Consider the following 21,819-nt stretch of genomic DNA (forward strand, 5'->3'; position numbering starts at 1 on the left):
CTGTTGGAACAGCAAGTTCCCTTGCCGGTCTAGGAATGGTAGAACGATGGGTTCGATGACGGTTTGGATGTACCGTGCACTATTCAGTGTCCCCTCGACGATCACCAGTGGTGTACGGCCAGTGTAGGAGATCGCTCCCCACATCATGATGCCGGGTGTTGGTCCTGTGTGCCTCGGTCGTATGCAATCCTGATTGTGGCGCTCACCTGCACGGCGCCAAACACGCATACGACCATCATTGGCACCAAGGCAGAAGCGACTCTCATAGCTGAAGACGAAACGTCTCCATTCGTCCCTCCATTCACGCCTGTCGCGACACCACTGGAGGCGGGCTGCACGATGTTGGGGCGTGAGCGGAAGACGGCCTAACGGTGTGCGGGACCGTAGCCCAGCTTCATGGAGACAGTTGCGAATGGTCCTCGCCGATACCCCAGGAGCAACAGTGTCCCTAATTTGCTGGGAAGTGGCGGTGCGGTCCCCTACGGCACTGCGTAGGATCCTACGGTCTTGGCGTGCATCCGTGCGTCGCTGCGGTCTGGTCCCAGGTCGACGGGCACGTGCACCTTCCGCCGACCACTGGCGACAACATCGATGTACTGTGGAGACCTCACGCCCCACGTGTTGAGCAATTCGGCGGTATGTCCACCCGGCCTCCCGCATGCCCACTATACGCCCTCGCTCAAAGTCCGTCAACAGCACATATGGTTCACGTCCACGCTGTTGCGGCATGCTACCATTGTTAAAGACTGCGATGGAGCTCCGTATGCCACGGCAAACTGGCTGACACTGACGGCGGCGGTGCACAAATGCTGCGCAGCTAGCGCCATTCGACGGCCAACACCGCGGTTCCTGGCGTGTCCGCTGTGCCGTGCGTGTGACCATTGCTTGTACAGCCCTCTCGCAGTGTGCGGAGCAAGTATGGTGGGTCTGACACATCGGTGTCATTGTGTTCTTTTTTCCATTTCCAGGAGTGTATGTACTGCACCTTGACCTGAAATATTTTATAATTATAAATCTTGAGAATTATAACTCTAAAAACATTCTCTGATAACGGAGATATATAAACAAATAAATTAAATAGAGTATATCGTGTATTATCAATCACGGGGTAGGTTCCTCCGAATGGAACGAGATACCATCAAATTCTTTGGGTTTAAAGACCTTAACTAATAGTACCCTGGTAAAAATAATTAACATTCAAAATAATAGGTTATCTAATCCTAGTTTATTATTTAAATTTCACAGATTCATAGAAAGAGCTACAAATAAATTTTAACATTTCACCTTACAAATATATATTTTAACCCTAAAAATATAAACAACTGATTTAACCAATAATATTCACTTGTATCAGTCGTATAACCGCGGCTGCTGGCACGAATTATGCCGATACTAAATCAATTGCTAAATCCAAAATCACTTGATAATTAAATCAAATTACTGCAAAAACAACATTTAGCTTAACGAAACTTACATATAATACAAAGAAAAAGTGAATAAACAAGCAAGAATAAAACTTTTAGAAACAAAAATAAAGATTTTGAAAATTTATAAGATTAAGAAAAATAAAATATTCAAATATTTAAAGAAAAAAAAGAAAAAAACCACAAACAATGACCAAAAAAAAGAAACACACCCACCTCTAGCAGGAGCTATCGCACATGGGGGTGCTTCTGTAGACCTAGCTATTTTCTCACTCCACTTAGCAGGTGTATCATATATTCTTGGTGCAGTAAACTTTATTACAACAGCAATTAATATACGATCAGAAAGTATAACTTTAGATCAAACACCTTTATTTGTATTATCTGTAGCTATTACAGCCCTTCTCCTTCTTCTTTCACTTCCAGTATTAGCAGGAGCTATTACTATACTATTAACAGAACGAAATTTAAATACATCATTCTTTGCCCTGCAGGAGGGGGTGACCCAATTTTATATCAACACCTATTTTGATTCTTTGGACACCCAGAAGTTTACATTTTAATTCTACCAGGATTTGGGATTATCTCTCACACTGTATGTCAAGAAAGAGGAAAAATTGAATCATTTGGATCATTAGGTATAATTTATGCTATATTGTCAATTGGACTAATAGGATTTATTGTATGAGCACATCTCATATTCACAGTAGGAATGGATGTTGACACACGAGCATACTTTACATCAGCAACAATAATTATTGCTGTACCTACAGGAATTAAGGTATTCAGATGATTAGCTACACTATATGGAACTAAATTCAAGCCGGCCGAAGTGGCCGTGCGGTTAAAGGCGCTGCAGTCTGGAACCGCAAGACCGCTACGGTCGCAGGTTCGAATCCTGCCTCGGGCATGGATGTTTGTGATGTCCTTAGGTTAGTTAGGTTTAACTAGCTCTAAGTTCTAGGGGACTAATGACCTCAGCAGTTGAGTCCCATAGTGCTCAGAGCCATTTGAACCAAATTCAAGTTCAATCCACCACTATTATGAGCCTTAGGATTTATTTTTCTATTCACAATTGGTGGACTAACAGGATTAGTATTAGCAAATTCATCACTTGATATTGTATTACATGATACATATTATGTAATAGCCCACCTCCATGATGTACTACCTATAGTGGCAGTATTCGCAATTGTAGGGGGTGTTATTCAATGATACCCACTATTTACAGGATTAACTATAAATAATACATGATTAAAAATCCAATTTGCAATTATATTTATTGGAGTAAACTTAACATTCTTCCCTCAACACTTCTTAGGGTTAGCAGGAATACCATGACGATATTGAGACTACCCAGATGCATATACATCATGAGATGTAGTGTCAAGAATTGGGTCTACAATTTCTACTGTAGGAATCATTATATTCATTGTAATTATATGAGAAAGAATGGTTACAAACCGAGCAATCATATTTAGAGCTAATATAAGAAGATCAACAGAATGACTACAAAATAACCCGCCTGCAGAACACAGTTACTCAGAACTACCATTACTTTCTAGATTCTAATATGGCAGATTAGTGCAGTAGATTTAAGCTCTACAAATAAAGGTTTGACCTTTTATTAGAAAAATTTATTAATGGAAACATGATCAAATTTATCCCTTCAAGATGGAGCTTCACCATTAATGGAGCAACTATCATTCTTCCATGATCATACTATGGTCATATAATTATTAATTACAGTAATTGTAGGTTATGCTCTAAGTTATATATTATTTATTGCCTATAAAAACCGAAACATACTTCACAGACACTTAATTGAAACAATCTGAACAGCATTACCAGTAATTACGCTAATTTTTATTGCACTTCCACCATTATGACTATTATATTTACTTGATGATTCAGTAGATGCAATAATCACAATCAAAACCATTGGACGACAATGATACTGAAGATACGAATATTCAGACTTTATAGATGTAGAATTTGACACTTATATAACACCAGAACAAGACCTACAAAAAGACGGATTTCGACTTCTAGATGTAGATAACCAAACAATTCTACAAATAAATACATAAGTACGAGTATTAACAAGAGCATCAGACGTTCTACGCTCATGAGCAGTCCCTGCGTTAGGAGTTAAAATTGATGCAACGCTACGTCGACTAAACCAAGGAACATTTACAATAAACCGACCTGGACTGTTCTTTGGACAATGCTCAGAAATCTGTGGAGCAAACCACAGATTCACACCAATTGTAATTGAAAGAACTTCAGTAAACTTATTTATCAAGTGATTATCTAAGATAATCTAAGGAGTTAGTTAAAATATATAACATTAGAGTGTCAATCTAAAATAACTAAATAATTAGTACACCTTGAAATACATCAGATGACTGATAGTAAGTAATGGTCTCTTAAACCAAAAAATAGTAAATTAACGACTACTTCTGATGGGGAAATTTAATCCAAATCCCTCAAATATCCCCTCTCATATGATTCTCCCTATTCATCATATTTTCGGCTACATTAATTCTATTTGATCAAATAAACTTTTTCTCATTTAACCAAATCTTATTAAAAGAGCAGAAAAAAGAACAATTGATACAAAAAACTTAAATTGAAAATGATAATAAACTTATTTTCAGCATTTGACCCATCAACTAACATCTTCAATTTATCATTCTTAGGACTATTATTAATCCCATCAGAGTTTTGACTTACACCATCACAGATTAATAATATTTGAAATAAACTAAACTTAACGTTACACAATGAATTTAAAACATTACTAGGACCAAAGTCATTTAATGGAACAACATTCATCTTTATCTCAATTTTTATTATAATCCTATTTAATAATTTTATAGGATTATTCCCTTACATCTTTACTAGAACAAGACATTTAGCATTAACATTTGCAATCACTCTACCTATATGATTAAGATTCATGTTATTTGGATGAATTAATCATACCAATCACATATTTACACACCTTGTTCCACAAGGAACACCTCCTGCATTAATATCATTTATAGTATTAATTGAAACAATTAGAAATATCATTCGACCAGGTACACTAGCAGTACGACTAGCAGCAAATATAATTGCAGGACACTTACTATTAACATTACTAGGAAATACAGGACCATCTATAGCAATAAACTTAATTTCACTATTAATTATTGGACAAATACTTCTATTAATCCTAGAATCAGCAGTAGCAATAATTCTAGCTTATGTTTTCTCAATTTTAAGAACTTTATATTCTAGAGAAGTATACTAAACCTATGTTAACAACTCACTCAAATCACCCATTCCACTTAGTAGATTATAGACCTTGACCGTTAACAGGAGCAATTGGAGCAATAGTTCTGGTATCAGGATTAGCATTTTGATTTCACCTATTTAACATTAACTTATTTATAATAGGATTTGGAATTACCCTACTAACTATAATCCAATGATGATGAAATGTAGTATGAGAAGGGAGATACCAAGGGCTACATACGGGATTTGTATCAATTGGATTACAATGAGGAATAATTTTATTTATTGCATCAGAAGTACTATTCTTTGTTTAATTTTTCTGAGCATTTCTTAGAAGAAGACTAGCACCTACTATTGAACTAGGAATACTATGACCTCCAATAGGAATTCAACCTTTTAATCCTATACAAATTCCATTACTTAATACAGCTATTCTTTTAGCATCAGGAGTAACAGTAACATGAGCACATCATAGTTTAATAGAATCTAATCATACTCAAGCATTACAAGGACTATTCTTCACAGTATTACTAGGACTATACTTCACTATACTTCAAGCATACGAATATTGAGAAGCACCTTTCACCATTGGCGATGCAGTTTATGGTTCAACATTCTTTGTTGCAACAGGATTCCACGGTCTACATGTAATTATTGGAACAATTTTCTTATCAACATGTCTACTTCGACATTCAATAAACCAATTCTCACCAAGACACCACTTTGGATTTGAAGCAGCAGCATGATACTGACACTTTGTAGACGTAGTATGATTATTCCTATACATCTCTATTTATCGATGAGGTACATAACTGTTTTTCTAGTATAAATAGTACATTTGACTTCCAATCAGAAAGCTTGGTATAAATCAAGAAAAACAATCCTAATTCTATCTACAAGAATTTTTATTAGATTTATTATCCCAATAATTGTTATAATCCTTGCAACAACATTATCAAAAAAATAAATTAATGACTGAGAAAAAAGATCACCATTTGAGTGTGGGTTTGACCCAAAAAGATCAGCCCGAATACCATTCTCACTAAGATTCTTCTTAATTGCAGTAATTTTCTTAATTTTTGATGTAGAAATCGCACTAATCCTTCCAATTGTAATTATTTTTAAAACCTCAGACATTATAATCTGAACAGTATCAACAATATTTTTTATCCTAGTATTATTAGGTTGACTATACCACTGAGTCCTTTTCCCTCCAGTTTCGAGATGGTGGAGGGGATGGGAGGTGGGCTGGATGAGAGGAGAGGTGGAGGGAGGAAGGAGGAAGGAGTGAGGGGAGAGGGTTCGGTTGGGTAGGTGGAGGTAGCCACATTGATCTATTTTCCCGCCAAATTTGAACTTCCCTTCAGGTTGTGATGTTGCCACATCTATAGCTGTCATATTTTATCTGTCATCCGGAATTAATTTGGCAACAATCGAACGTGTGTTGAACCCCCTTTTCCAACTACTGAAAGCTCCTCGTTTTCATATATGTGTTTCAACTGCATCCAATCTTATTTTGCTAGCTAAGCTTTTTTCTTGAATCTGAATGAGGAAGTGTATGCCAATCTCCAAGTGCGACATTTTTATTGACCCTGTATATTTTGCCATATCTTAATCAAATATTCTTCCACAGTTAAATCAGGACTCTTCTACACGCTGCTGCTCAGAGCTAATTGATATCGTTGCAGTATTAGGTACGCAGACGGATTTGATAGTACTCTCCACGCTAGTCTACCCTGTGCTAGTCTCTTCGTCTCTGTATATACAGTAATAACCAACCACTTGAACCTGTTTATTGTAGGCAAAACCATGTCGCCTTCTCCAAATGTTATCCACCACTCATCTCTCGATTACAAAATGATGCGTATTCGGTGTTCTAGCAACCTATACTTTCTTACTTAGATTCTTTCACAAAGTTATTTTCTCCACAGTTCCTTGAGTATGTCTTCATATCTTATCCAACCTAATCATATAATCTCCAAGATTCTTCTATAACAGCACATTTCAGAAGCTACTGTTTTCTTCTTGTCTGTACTGCTTATCGTCCAAGTTTCACTTAGCTGTAATGTAACACTCAAGATAAATAATTTCGAGAAGAAACTTTCTAGTACTAAAGTTTATGTTGTTTAACATATATCCCTACTCAATACGATTTATTAACATCGCTGTTAACAACTATGCCTTTTTTAAAAAGGAACAAAACTTAAGATACCTGTCCAACCAAAATTACAACACAAAAAATTAAAAAATAAAAACAATCAAAATTCTGTATACGACTAAATTCACTGAAAAACTTCTGCGCAGTGTATCGATTAACAATAAAGTTAGCTGATAATGGCTTTTGCCAGCTAGAGAGGCTCAAGAACCCGCTGCTGGTGGCAGATCTTGATTTGAATGAAATGAAGTGTTGAGAAAATCCGAGATCTCGAGAAACTGAAGTCACTTTAATCTTCCAAAAAAAAAATTGCAGTTTACCTATTTGAAGGGCCAGATGTTAGTCTAGACGCCACTGCGAATCCACATTTCTTTCGATAGCCTGCACCATACTCTTAAAACAAATGGTTATTTTTGTTTAAATTTTTAGAGTACGAGCCCATTTTTGGCGCGGGTCCCTTTTCTCCAATGTATCTAGCCAGCTATTAGATGCGACTTAGTCAATGAAATTCAACTGATGCACACAGACGAACTGCAGTACGCCGAAATCTTCAACAGGAGCTGAGCAACCGATGTTGCGACTAGGAAAATACTGTATGGTTGATGAGCCAATAAGTCTTCGCCCGTCAGAAATAGCACTTTTACCCCCACCCCCCCCTCCCCCAGTGAAACTCACTACTTCTGTAACGCAAACAGAAGAAAACTACTTTACAGATTGGTGCTCGTGGAGCCACAATTGCCTCATAATGGGAAGCTCAAAAGTTACCGAAGTCTGTTGAAGAGAAGTAAAGATGGCAGTAGAATCTTACTAAGGGCTTTATAATGTAAGGAAGCTGCAGTTATGTTTAAAGTGATTCCTGTGAGATTTGATCTGATTGTACGGTTGCTACTTATTGTTTGAAGGCACTTCAAGGCAGAGTGAAGCAAAATAAATACCCATTTTACATTTGTTGATTGTTGATAAGTACCTTTATCAAAGAGACGTACAACTGAACACCTCGTTCATCAAATTACCTCACCCAGTGCTGTCATGCACCGAGTGAACCTTAGTAAACTACACTGAAGCGCCAAAGAAACTGGTTTAGGTATGTGTATTCAAATACCTAGATACGGAAACAGGCAGAATATGGCTCTGCGGTCGTCAACAGTGCTGTGGCCTTCTCCACCAGATATCACGGCGCCTAGAATATCAGCAACCAAACTGACAGCACTACACAACCGACAGGCAATATTGATGAACGGCCACAACAGCAACAACAACAACAACAACACTGCAAAGACTCCAGCGGCCACCAGGGGCCACTACCGGCCGACATAAACATAAGGAAGAGGTCGCTGCAGATCCCGGAACTATTTTCACACGTCAAACCACGTGATGGAAAATAGTTCCTAGGTACTCATCGGCCGAAGCGCTATAAAGGCCGGCGCTCTGCCGCACATCGGCAGTTCATCGACCGCCAGCAGACGTGGATAGCTGCCGCCTGGCAGCCCGGCTTAGATCTTCTCGGTGATCTCTGGATTAGGCTTGGTATATCGGAGAAGGCTCTGGCGGAGATTAGTAGGAATTTATTTCTGTTGTTTTCTATATTATTCTTGTATGTAGTTGTGATTCGAAGACGGATTTCTGTATTGTGTTGGTGTTATACTTGGAGAATTTGTTTTGATTAATTGAACAGTTCAATAAATTGTTTTCGGAATTTGATCGTTAGTTTCTTCTGCTTACGCAGACATAGCAAACACATTTGTAAGACAACAGGTGTCTGGCGCAGTTGTTGGATTGGTTACTGCTGCTACAATGGCAGCTTATCAAGATTTAAGTGATTTTAACGTGGTGTCATAGTCGGCGCACAGCATCTCCGAGGTAGCGATGAAGTGGGGATTTTCCCGTACGACCATTTCACAGATGTATCGTGAGTACCAGGAACCCAGTAAAACATCAAATCACCAACATCGCTGCGGCCGGATAAAGATCCTGCAAGAACGGGACCAACAAGGACTCAAGAGAGTCGTTCAACGTGACGAAAGTGGAGCCCTTCAACAAATTGCTGCAGATTTCAATGATGGGCCATCGACAAGCGTCAGCGTATGAACCACTCAACGAAACATCATCAGCATTGGCTTTTGGAGCCGAGCCCCACTCGTGTACCCTTGATGACTGCACGACACAAAGCTTTACACCTCGTCTAGGCCCGTCAACACCGCCATTGGATTATTGGTGATTGGAAACATGTTGCCTGGTCAGACGAGTTTCGTTTCAAATTGTATCGATCAGATGGAAGTGCACGGATATGGCGACAGCTTCATGAGTCCATGGACCGTGCATGTCAGCAGGGGACTCTTCAAGCTCGTAGAGGTTCTATAACGGTACGAGGCGAGTGCAGTTGGATTGATATGGGATCCCTGATACATTTAGATACGAATTGGTTGAAATGGCTCTGAGCACTGTGGGACTTAACTTCTAAGGTAATCAGTCCCCTAGAACTTAGAACTACTTAAACCTAACTAACCTAAGGACATCACACACTTCCATGCCCGAGGCAGGATTTGAACCTGCGACCGTAGCGGCCGCGCGGTTCCATACTGAAGCTCCTAGAACCGCTCGGCCACTGCGGCCGGCATTTATATACGACTCTGACAGATGACACATACATAAGTATTCTCTCTGATCACTTACATCCATTCACGTCCATCGTGCATTCCGACGGACTTGGACAATTCCAGCAGCACAATGCCGCACCGCTTACGTTCAGAATTGCTACAGAGTGGCTCCAGGAACACTCTTCTGAGTTTAAACACTGGGATGCATTGCAATGTGCTGTTCAGAAGAGATCTCCACCCCCTCATACTCTTACGGATTTATGGACAGCTCTGTAGGATTCATGGTGTCAATTCCCTCTAGCACTACTTCAGCCGAGTTCATGCCACGTCGTGTTGCGGCACTTCTGCGTGCTCGTGGGGGCTCTACACGATATTAGGCAAGTATAACAGTTTCTTTGGCTGCTGAGTGTATATGTAAACGGAATGTTTAGGTACTGAAAATGTATAACTGAAGGCATTATAATAACGTAATTATCCATTATAGGAATAATCCATACATTGTAGATGGGGGTACAGTCTGTGTAATGTGTAAACATATATGAATACATTGAAAAGCAAACTAAGTGGTGGATACAGCAGCTACTGCAAGATGCCAACATACTATTCAGTATATAGTGAGATTATGATTCAGAAAATGTATACAGCGTATGGTCGCTGTATGCACTGCCCAGCGTATTACCTCGTGAATCTAAGAACTAAAGGTGATCCGAAGAATTAGATACGCAGTTACTAGTTCTTGCTTAGTTGAACAGAGCCATATGCATAGCACCCCTCTTGCAAGCTTAGGAGGGTCTTGCATAGGTGGTAAGTGAGGAAGACAGAAGTAAATCTCTGAGAAAATCATTCACACATGGACGCGGTCTGTTATAGTTTCCCTATATTTTACATATAGCAATTTAAAAAAATGAAACTAGCATATCAGGTTGGCTCGCTAGTTAAATATATACTCCTACAATGTATAAGCAAAGGTATCCAGACACTTCTTTGTAATGTGGAATTGAGCACTATATGTCACATGACTCAGATGTGCTCGTATAAAAGGAGGTGGAGACTATTGCGATGTCAGTAGAGAAGCAGTAATGGCAAAACGGGTCTCTCAGGAGAGCTCAATGACTTCGAATGTGGACTAGTCATTGAGTGTCACTGGTATAACAAATTCATGAGGGACATTTCAACACTTCTAAAGCTTCCCAAGTAGACTCTTGGTGATTTGATAGTGAAGTGGAAACGCGAAGGAACAACTACAGTACACCAGCTAAACCTCATGTACTTATGAAGAGTAACTGTCGATCATTGTGGAGTGTAGTTGTAGGGAATCCAACGACATCAGCAAAAGGAATCAGTCTCGTGTTCCATAGTGCAACCAGCTGTCCATCTACCTCACTGAGTGCGCATAGGGACTTGAGAAGAATAGGGTACAGTGGTCGAGCAGCTCCTCACAAACCACACATTTCTAAAGTCAATGCTAAGCGACTCTTGAGGTGAGGTACAGTTCGACGCCATTGCCAGTGGCTGACTGGAAACGAGTGATTTGCAGCAATTAATCACTCTGTATCTTAAGGAAATCCAATGAAAGGGTTTGGATTTAGCAGTTTCCTCGAGAATTTTACCTGCCATCATCTGCAGCGCAATCAGCGAAGCACAGAGCATGTGGTATTACGACACAGGTGCGTTTTTCGTGCTTAGGTTGTCGTCCCGCAGTTATGCTTAATAAAACGCTAAACGCGAAATGATTTGACACATTTTACAGCAATACGTACTAGCATATGTTAGAAGAAGAGTTCAGAGACGATGACCGTTTCTTTCAAGAGGATAATGCACCCTGTAATAAAGCAATTTTTCTGAGGTAATGTTTAGTGTACAGTAACATTCCTGAAATGAAGGGGTCTGCCTAAAGACCCGACGTAAACCCAACAGAACACCTTCGGAATAAACTACAATGTGAAGTTCGAATCCAAACAGCAGTGTAAAACGTAACTACGTTGTCTGCTTCCCGTTCTTGATGAAGAATGGGATGCTTTTCCTCCACAGGCAGTCTGAAACATCAATAAACGTGTCTGCAGCAAAGTTCAAGCAGTCTTAAAGCCAAAGGTTGGACATGGCCCATATATAGGGCAAGGGGGACATGGCCCAACTTTGCATTGTTGCCAGATTTATTCAAGATGGCGGATCCAAGATGGTGGCAATAGATGTGGCAATGTCACAATTACGTCAGGGTGGGAAGTTCATATTTTGGCGGAAGAAAGATCAATTGGGCAACCTCCACTAACCTAACCCCCTTCCCCCCTCCCTTCCCAACCCCCAGAAAATGGTGGGAAGTTCAAATTTTGGTTGGGGAAAGGTCACTTGGGCTACCTCCACTAACCTAAGAAAGTGGCAGGAAAATTTTGGCGGGAAAATCGGTCAATTGTACTACCTCCACTAACCTAAGTCATCTGACCACCACATCTTCCTTGCGTTTCCTGGCAAAAGGACTCAGCCTGTGCTTGGCTGCTGGATAGGATGGACGTAATTCTTTCTTTTGCATGCAGTGTTTATTTAAACAATTTGAGTTGTCATAAGCAGTTGCTCCATCCAGTGTGTTCACCAGGAGGTTCGGAGTCCAGCTGACCTAGTACACAGTACTGCCACCAGAGGGCGCTGTTGTCCTATGGCGGTCTAAGGAAAAATGGCGGGAAAAGGACACAGTCTGTGTCCAGTTACTGGTGAGAGGAAGGAGTGTACTTTATTTATTTTGGAACAATTTATTTAGGGATCGATTTTATGTAGTTTATTTATTTATTACACTGATACAAAGCACACACCCTGGCATGCCTGGTATCACACTACATAGCCTAAAGACTTGCAAACTACTCGTAAATCACCGAAGTAATGCATTACACTGAAGTGCAAACACGAAAACAACTTGTAAATTGTCAAAACATTGCATGTAAAACACTCTGCAAGCACGCTCACTGAATGTAAACTGTCGAAATAATGCATTGCACAGCATACAGATCTGCAAATTATTCGTAAATCACCGAAATAATGCCATACGCTGATGTACAGACACGCAAACAACTCGTAAATTGTCAAAATAATGCATGTAAAACGCTCTGCAAACACACTCACTAATTGTAAACTGTCGAAATAATGCATTGCACAGCACACAGACATGTTCACAGAATAGTGCAACAGACATGTTCACTACGTGTAAAATTGGCTAAATAATGCATGTATAATGATCTGCAAACGTGCTCACAATGGTTAAAGAGCCGAAGTAATCCAGTGCTCAAACACTCATTGCATGTAAGAAACGCTCTCAAAGTATCGTTAAGAAATTCAACCACAACGTATCAGCGAACTGTTCCCTATAGAAGCCTCAAGGCATGCACACCAGGCGAGGGAGAGCATGTCGGTCCAGCCTGCGAGATGAATCCAGTCGCACACATGTTTACCTTACCACCATTGCTGGTGCAATGATGCAGAGATGTTTACCTAGTGACTCACCATCTCAAGTGCAGCTAAAATGTTGTCAGTGTTATACTGACATCACATGCCTGTGTAAATAAGAGCCAAATCTACCTCTGGACGAGCCATTGAAATCTGTTGCAATGGTTTCTGAAACTGTTTACGAAATAGCCAGAATAACACCGGTTGCATTCTTCCTAGCGATCCTAATGGGACAGCCAGTCCATTACATATCAGGCCCTTCCCAGGAATTGTAAGTATCACAGAAATTGTTAATGGTAGCTTTTATTATTTTTGTAGGAGTTTTTGTGATGTCACAGCGTGTCTGTAGGAAAATTCTTGTCCTAACAGGACCTGTTTAAGGAAATAGTCCAAAATAAAAAAAAAATGGTTCAAATGGCTCTAAGCACTGTGGGACTTAACATCTGAGGTCATCAGTCACCTAGATTTAGAATTACTTAAACCTAACTAACGTAAGGACATCGCACACATCCATGCCCAAGGCAGGATTCGAGCCAGCGACCGTAGCAGCAGCGCGGTACCGGACTGAAGCGCCTATAACTGCTCGGCCACAGGGGCTGTCAGTCCAGAATAACACCGAATGCATTCTTCCTGGTGGTCCTAAAGAGGCATCCCGTTCATCACGTGTTGCCCTTCATGGAATCGTGACGTCATGCTTTCAAGAAACATCTCCGAAACGGTAAACGTTCTCACTGGTATGTACACGCTTTTATATCCCAACACAAAGGATGTCTTGAGAATGAATGGAGCATTCTGATTGGTTCTTGCTGAATTTACCACCAAATTACTGATGCTGCCGGTGTGGAAGCACTTTCCTCCTTTTTTCTGCAGAGGAGACTTTCAGCAGGAAAACTATTTTGTACAGATTGCCACACTGCATGGACTGTTAAACCATGCAAAAGTGGTCTACAGATCAAGCACGGAAAGACACTTCCTCAGTTACACTGTTCTGCCGCTGACGACAGAAGTTTCAGTATTTAAGCGTGAAACCGATCTTCTATCCACCTATATATCACCACATACCGTTTCGATGTAGTAAACACACAATTCGTATCCTGCGTCATACAAAGTCACCACTTCTGCATCTTGAATATAGCTACCGACCATCAGACAGTCGTACATATACTGCAAAGATAGATAGCATAAGCACATGGACTCTATATAGTCCTCGCAGCACTAGATATTTCCAGAGAGTTCAGTAGGTCATCCACCGCAGTCCACGGTCTGACATCTGCCCCCGCACACACACTGTCGCGACACATGACCAGAGTACCCTCAGCGGACCAAGGTCACTCTACGAACTATTGTACAAAGGCTGGGTCGGTTCCCTCGTCACAAAGGCGTTACTGTTTCTGGTCCCAACTTGCTTGCTTTCTAAAACCATCTCTAGACTCTGGGATAACCAGATCATATGTATTTTCACATGGTTCACCAGAATATCAAACGATTTTCACGGTACTTCTCGAAATCGAGCACATAGCAATATCGCTTGCATAGTAGTATCACTTGCCCAGTATAATTCCGAAGATATAGACTGGAAACTATTTCTCTAGAAACCCGAAACCTTAGCGAGGTGGAGCATGTTGTAAACCACTGAGTAACTAGAAACTTATCTCGTCTGCGAACACATTTACGTGAAAACTCGAAAAAAGAGAGGAAACTGATATTTCGACTCGTGAATACCGATGTCAGTGATGTAACAAATTCCAAATCATCCTTATAATTTACTAGCTCAACCAAGGTGTTTCTCATGTCTAGAGAACCAGCAGACGTGTTTCCACCGGTCTTTCACCTCCTAGATGCACACAACACACACGACAATCGATGTTCTCTCAACTAAATAAAGACAGGAAATGTGCAGAAGCTGTCAACTATACTATTAACGAGGGAGGGAATAATGGTACAGCGCAAACAATACGTCCATATTGAATCTTCTCAAATTTCCACGGGGAACACACGCGATCATGAAGGCTGTCCAACACATACTGAGTATTAGTTCGGTATTCAACTGTCCAGAGAACGACACGGTTAGGTCAGCTACGTTCCTGCACCCGAACAGTGCAGTTAGCCAGAAACGTGAATCATCCCTAGCACAGGCCACGGCGCCGCGCGCCCGCACCCCCACACAGAATCTTCCTAGGAAACTGACTACATATATATTTGATCGCTATGCTTAGAATTAAATACTACGATTGTGGTTTCAATTGGATGACATTCGACAATGAGCGAAGTATCGGAAATAACCCCTGCTGATGGCTGTGGCTCTGGAAATAAAAATATCTGTACCATTCTTATGACTTGACATACTTTCCCAAGAAGAAAAAAATCTTGCATTCGCTTTGCTGTCGCAGTATTCCAAGTCAAATACATACCTTCCTTACTCATTTCCTTTGCACATGTCGGAACACACACACATACTTTATAAGCCTGATGCTCAAGGCGAACGTATCACGCATCCCCTACTACCAAGTATAATTCTTCGCCAATAACTGATTACTGGCGATACGAAACAATACTGACCGAAAAATCGGCGATGGGTGGACATGTCTCATAAGTTTTTCCAGCGAGTGGTGCCACTGTGTCTCAGAAAGAGCGGCATAATCGTCTTACAAACCACTAGATGTTAAAAACAGGATCGCAACAACCATATTACTATCAGAGTCGGTCTTGATTCTACAGGTGCTCACAAGTATCGCTAACGATATCCATGTTAAAAGCTATACAAGCCTTATAAATCGAGGTATGGCATTACCTCCGAATGAAGTGGTTTTTCCAGACAAATACCGCGGCACTGAATGTAGACGGCGATTGCCAGAGTGTATATTATCAACCAATAACGTGGTAACACGTCGCCGACGGGTTTAAGCTCGTAATAAAATCACCGAATTTAGAAAGGTATTTGCCTAAGTAATGCAGTATGAATACGGTATATGCAACTCCCCCATGCCGCCGCTAGATATTTCTCCAGTATTTGTAACGCATTCTGTCTCGACGCAGTGTCAGAGTCTCTGCGATATATCGACTGGGTTATAGGCGATGGTTAATTGAGAAGTGCTAATTGATGTCGTAAGAAATATAAATAGACTTTTCATATCTCTAGTGTTACTCTATCCAGTAGAAATGCTATCTGCGATTTGGAATCAAGTCTACCCATACCTGCGTTGGATCCTATGGAGAAGTCCTTTAATTATTACAGCCACTAGTGGATCATATTCGTCGCACTCTCATATCTCGAAACAAGTCACATTTTCCAAATCTGTCTGTTGCAGTTAAATTCCAACGTGGCTTTTTAGGCAGTCCCTATGCCTCGTTCAACTGCTGCCATTCATGCAGCTTTGCGCATGTGATCGTCCCAATTTAAGTAGAAACTGAGTAGAAGTCGGAGACAGCTATATCTACCACATTCTGCAACCTGTGTAGAAGCAGAGTGACATGAGTTAGTGCGACAGGACCGTTTTTTGACCATTCGGTGGACATGGGAACATGTTGTCGTAACTCTGCCAACAGTGTACGATGTGTATGGTCATCGCCAAAGGAAACCTGCTCCAGCAACACGATGTAGTGTAAAGGCAGTACGAACAGTCACAGTGGTGTTACATATAGGGAAAATTAGGAAGACTCCACATCATACAGGTACTGCAGTCCGAAGCAGATCCGCGTCCCTCAGGGCCCATTCTCTTCTATCACCCCAACATACTATCATCGTTATTCTGTACCATCCAACAGAGAAAGATTACAAACTATAAAATCTCCAATACCTTCAGCTGATAGAGAACTCGATAAGATTTTTACTGCATCTCTCTCCTCCATTATATAAAAAACAAATACAGTCTGTGTGCCGGCATCGAGCACATGTGGTGATCCTATTAAATATATGGGTATTTATCCATTTCACAGACCAGTGTGAAGTTTCATCGCCTGTACTATAGGAGGAGGACCGTATCTACAGGGTGAAAAGTATTTAAACCGACAAACTCTGGGAGGTTGTAGAGGACATCAAAACAAATATTTTTCCCTAATGTCATTTTTTCCTTCAAGGATTATTTAAACCGTTGGGGGCCTTATTACGCACTTCAGTTGATAGAGGCCGTATTGCGATCTTCAGTAGCTAGAGGCCGTATTACGCTCTTCAGTTGTAAGCAACTGCTGTCCACTAGTGTAGTAGTGCATTGTCTCTGTTCACTAATGGAGCGATACACCTGGAGTGAGTACACTAATATGGTTGGTGCGTACTACATAGCGCACCACAACGGACGAGCTGCATAGCGGGTTTATCAACAACAATATCCTAATCGCCGTATCCCGCATCATACGACCTTTGATGCTGTGTACCAACGTCAGCGTGAGACCAGGTCATTGAGCAGATTACCTGGACAGGGATGCCGTCGCACGGTAAGAGCGCTGCAATTTGAGGAAGCTGTCTTGAAGCATGTGGAGCGGGATCCTTCAGTCAGCACTCGTGCACTTGCACGTAACATGAGGACGAATCAGACGAATACAAGATCAGTCCTTCGAGAGCAATTGTTACGTCCATTTCACTTACAGCGTGTCCACAACCTGGAACCAGTTGATTATCCACCCAAAGCACAATTTTCGCAGTGGTACCTGGAACAGTGTGAAATGCATCCTACATTTGCATCCTGTGTGTTATTTACCGATGAAGCAACGTTCGGGCGTGATGGAGTCTTCAACATGCACAATTCACATGTTTGGAGTGAGGATAACCCACACGCCACAGTTACTACCGCTCATCAAGTGCGGTTCTTCGTTAATGTGTGGGTCGGTGTTGTTGGAGACTGTTTAATTGGGCCGTATCTGCTACCTAGTTGTTGTCTCTTGGTCATAAAAAAATGGAAAAGTGTTTGTTGGTTTAATTAATTTGCCGCCAGAGAAATCTTCCTCTACCGGTTTAAATACTCCTCATAGGAAAAAATGACATTAGGGAAAAATATTTGCTTTGATGTCCCCTACAACCTCCCAGAGTTTGTCTGTTTAAATACTTTAAACCCTGTATAAGTCGCAAGAGACGCTTACTGTGCCCCTGAGTGAAACACGGTCTTTTTTCTACTGTAAGACGCTTTGTACACTGCCATACATTTTGTTTTTTCCGCCACGACTTTGAGGTCTGTATCTGGTTCTAAACTGATATGAACACGTTCTGATCCACTACCTCTCACAGAAAACTAGACGTCACACGGTGTAAATCATGTTGTTGCTGCTGCTACCATAACACACACACACACACACACACTGGATGATTTTAAATAAAAGACAGATACAACATAAGGAAAATGGAAGAGTCTTGCGGCATTGTAGAGCGTTCCAAACTGCTGTTCGAATGTGATTGACGACCTCTAAATTTAAACTCGTCTGTCACAGTGATGGGGTAGCTGATGACTCTGTGTTCCGTTTCAATTAATTTCTCATTTTGCCGTCATGTACGTGATCACTGTTTCGGTGCTAGCCAACCCCAGAAGGTGTTGCCTCTCCACTAAGACTCTTTCATCATCTCAAACAAGCGATGCCAGTCAATCATTATGTGGTAACCAACACTGTACCAATGGACAGATGGGACTGAAAAGACACCGTCGATGTACTGTAATAAGAAGCATCACAGTTGATAGTGCGAAAAATTTTAGCAATTTGACAGTAATTTCAACACCGACCAATGATGCGATAGCATGCTTTCTAATTTCAGTATCATCACTAAACCACACCTCCTCTACTTTGCGAGTACCATTGCGAATGTAGGTAGATGACTGTGCAGTACGTCCTTTCATTGTTAATTCTCGAACTTATACATCATCAAAGTGTACTAGTCAGCGATCTACATATTTCTAACACCTCGAGCATAGTGCGTAATTTACGATCTGTCTCTTTGTGGATGGCAGTCACAGGACATTCTCGCATTCTTAGGATAAAGTTAGAGACTGAAAGACCCCTCGCACTGTCTTTGACCAACCCGCCCTGCAGTACTGTTGCCGATTTAATCTGCAGCAGACTAGGAGTAGAACGCCAGATTCTGCGTCTTGTGAACGAACGGAGCTTGTCGAGTCCGCACCCATCCAAGTGCACAAGATTGCTCCAGATGTGCGCATGTAGAGGAGGTTAGCATCCTTATCGGTGTATAGTAGTAGATTTGAAAGTGTTGTTATGTAATAGCAGCCGGTTAAGAAGAACTAGAAACGCGTGGTTTTTATGCAAGATGGAGCTCCAGACGGATGGCTTCGAAGCATTTTACGTAAATCAACGACGTTATCAGTTCTGAAGTATTGTTATAGTGTCTGGGATCAGTACCAGGAGGGTATTGGTAAGAGAGAACATAAACATACGCACTACTAAGGCTACACAGTTCCGCACTTAAAACAGTTTGATCGCTTCATTTTCCAACCTATTAGTCGTGTGGTACGCAACGCTGTTAATATTCCAATGTAAGAAATCTATTTGCAGCACATGACATACATCCTTCTTGCAGGTTTCTCTACGATAAAGTACGGTAACAAACTGTAAAATGAAAAAACTACTTACTTAAAATATCACATATAAAGTCTACAGAAGTATAATTATGTTTAGCTTCTCTGCTGCCAGTAGATTTGCAGTCTATATATTTGAGTGTTGCAGTCGTTCCTAATAATACACCTGCATAATTTAAATGTTCGTCTGAAAGTTTAATCATCATTTTGTATATGATATAATCTTCACGCATTTTCTTTTGTTGGCTTAAGTTGGCATACATCTCCATAGCAAAAGGGAAAACAGTCACAGGGTTTCCATCACCTACAAGGTGAGATTGATCAAACATAAAATTTTCTGGTCTTTGAAGTATGGTTATAACGATGTGTGTCCAAACATTAAGAGTAGATTTACATTTCTCGGAAAAAACTGCGAAGACATCGAATATTAGATTCCGTTTCTAACAAAGCCTTAAACAGAGATTCCTCTCGAAGTATTGCTGCGTCCGCGGGTCACAATTCTCCAGTCATGCGCAGAAGCCACGGTAGCAACAGCTAGCAACTTCCGGTGGTATCGATTACTTAGTCGCAGATGACAAGGTGCAAAATAACACCGGCCTTCGTGATTTTTTAACTTCTAGTGCTAAGCCAGAGGTAATCTCGGGGCTCCATTTAGGAAGTAATGGAGAAGGAGTAGTCGGAGGAGTAACACCTAGTTAGAAATCCTCGGTTCAACTGGCTCCGGTTAACACCACCCTGAAAGAGCCTGCCTGACCGCAACGGCAGCGGCAGCTGAGAAAGAGTTGTGTGGAACGGTGAAGCTGGCAGAAGAGGCACGTTTTCTCTTTAGGTACATAAAGAGTACAAGCAGCGACTGTAATCCATAGAACATTCTACAGACAGTGTCTGACTCATAGCGAGCGGCTCATTGTAATCTGCCGATGTGGCAATTAACGAGATACCACAACATCATTTTACCAAGCAGTACATGGTATGTGCCTCCACGTGAAAAAGAGTTCGGAGTTACATTTTGCTCTCACTCTAATCTCCGGGAAGATAGCACATTGAGAGGAAACATGTATAAACAAAGAAAGGAAGACTGAAAGAAGAAATGATACGAGTTAGAACCTGGAACGTCCACGTACTGCTGCAATTAGGAAACCTAGAAAATGCAAAACAGAACATGAAAAGAAACTGATTTAATCCGCCTGGCATGTGTGAAGTGAGGCGGGGAAAGAACAGGGAGGGAGAAAGTGGAGATTACTAACTTTTATTCTCAGGGGAAATCAAGAGCGGTGAAAATGGAGTAGGAATACTGCACTGGTAACCTCCGCGTTGAGCGCCCGTAAGCTCCTCCAGGAATACTGATAGGACAGAAACTGGAAAATGAGATAATGAAAGTGCAATATTTAGATGGAACGTTGATTATGATACGACTTCAGTATAGTTCGAAAGATGTGGTATTAATACAGGTAGACATGCCAACCAGCCAGCATAGAAATGAGGAGCTGAATGAACAGTGTGAGAAGATTCAAGAACTTATAGAAAAAGGGAACAGAATTGCCTGCATTATCATTATAGGGGATGGGAATATAGTGGTAGGTGAAGCAAGTAACGAAGTACAGCAGTAAAATTTGAATTAGGGATAAGAAATGAGGTAGGTGAACGAATAATTAACTTTTCCAAAGAAAACTCACTAGTGCAGGGTAACAAATTATGTGAAAATGACAAAAGTAAACGTTACACATGGATCTCAAATTCGAATAGAGGAGTTAGATAGACCAAAATTATAAGTAAACAATGGATAACGGAATATATGTTGAAAAGATGGAAGAACGGAAAAAGATGCACAATGGGGAAAATGAAAGGGGCAACAGAGGTACAAGAAACTTAATAATGAATTAAGAACTCAAAACGAGTAAGCTAGAGAAAGGTGGATGAAATAGAAATGCGAGGAAATAAAGAAAATGGAGAGAGACAGAGGGAGAGAGAGAGAGAGAGAGAGAGAGAGAGAGAGAGAGAGAGAGAGAGAGAGACAGTATGAAATGGTATACAAGTTGGCTATTGGCCAAATAAAAGAAGAAGACTAACATGGAAATGGAAGAAGCGGAAGGCACATTAGCCGAAGAACCACAGGAGGTTTCGGGCACATGATACGAATAAATATAGAATCGTACAAGGTGGCTCACATACCACGAAAATCAAGCTTGAAGAGGAGTAATATGTGGCGCAAGACGGAGAGGGGTACAGCTTCTTGGAAGCAGAATTAGAAAAGGCGCTAAGGAGATGAAGAATCAGAAGGCTTGTGGACTCGATAATTTGCAAGCAGAAGTGTTGAAGACCTTGGGAAACAGGCGAAGGAAAGAAATAGTCTACATCTGAATGAGATAGGCGACTAAGGGGAATTATCTGATGATTCTCTTGCAACGGCAATCATG

This window comes from Schistocerca serialis, chromosome 3 (assembly GCF_023864345.2).
Source record: "Schistocerca serialis cubense isolate TAMUIC-IGC-003099 chromosome 3, iqSchSeri2.2, whole genome shotgun sequence".
Classification (NCBI taxonomy): domain Eukaryota; kingdom Metazoa; phylum Arthropoda; class Insecta; order Orthoptera; family Acrididae; genus Schistocerca; species Schistocerca serialis.